Raw genomic sequence first — 1069 nt, 5'->3', positions numbered from 1 at the left:
CTGGACGCATCGGCGCCTACGAGCGACAGCGTTCCTGGCATGCCACAAAAGCAGGCAGGCAGGAGCCGTGTCTGTGTCGGGCGAAGCGAGAGCGCACCTGCGCCGGCGGTTACTGGCAACGTGAGGTGACGTCATCGATACAGCTTTGGCGCATGCGCGGCTAGGCAACGCGGGCGGTGTCGGCAGCAACTCTGCGTGTTGCCTCGTTGTTGCTGGTACAATTTGTTTGTCTCTCTATCTCGCTTTCATTTTCTCTTTCCCTCTCCCAAGCATTGCGCGTGCCTGCTCTCCGTCCCTCTCCTTAACGTCCCATGTCAAGGCAACATGTGCACGGCACGGAGAGTAGGCGAGGCACACGCCGCTCCGCGAGGTGGTTGCTAGGCAACGCAGTGACGTCACAGCTCGGCGAGGTTTTGTGACAGCAGGTGCCACTTTTTACGGTTAGCTAGAACAGCTTCACTGTTAAAATTAACTCATGATGCGGCTAAATCGCGATCGAAAATGGTCTTGTGACGCTGGTGTTACATGCAACCTGACACATCACGCGCAACTTATAGAACAAGTGCGCTTATGCCGGTACGGTGCTTATCTATAGAGGCTGGTTTGCTTCCGTACTGGGTACAATTAAACCTTATGTTGACATCAACGTGCACGAGGTGCACCACGATCTCTTATTCGAGCGACGCGTTGTCAATGATAGACCACCCTGCAGCGGGAGCAACATTCGCATGCAAAAATAAACTTTTGTGCACGTGACACAGCCTTGTAGAAGCAAATTCATAAATTCTAGTTTTTCACAATCTGGGGAAATTTTCTTTGATGTGCGAAGCTTTCGATAAGCTTCACATATGCACATAGATATTTCCAATTATAGATATATCGAACTATCTTGCGATCCCCTTCGATTTTGATATATCTGGGTTAAACTACATAGTGCTCTTGTTTAAGTATGCATGTGTTGCTTGGTCTTACATAATTCCTATTATGTTTTTCTACCATGCACAAGTTGTATCTTGTCTCCATAGTGGTGAAATTCATGACAGCGTGAGCTGTTCGTTCTCTTTCCAAT

This window comes from Dermacentor silvarum, chromosome 1, assembly GCF_013339745.2.
Source record: "Dermacentor silvarum isolate Dsil-2018 chromosome 1, BIME_Dsil_1.4, whole genome shotgun sequence".
Classification (NCBI taxonomy): domain Eukaryota; kingdom Metazoa; phylum Arthropoda; class Arachnida; order Ixodida; family Ixodidae; genus Dermacentor; species Dermacentor silvarum.
The sequence above is the reverse complement of the archived record's forward strand: the minus strand, read 5'-3'. Positions refer to the sequence as shown.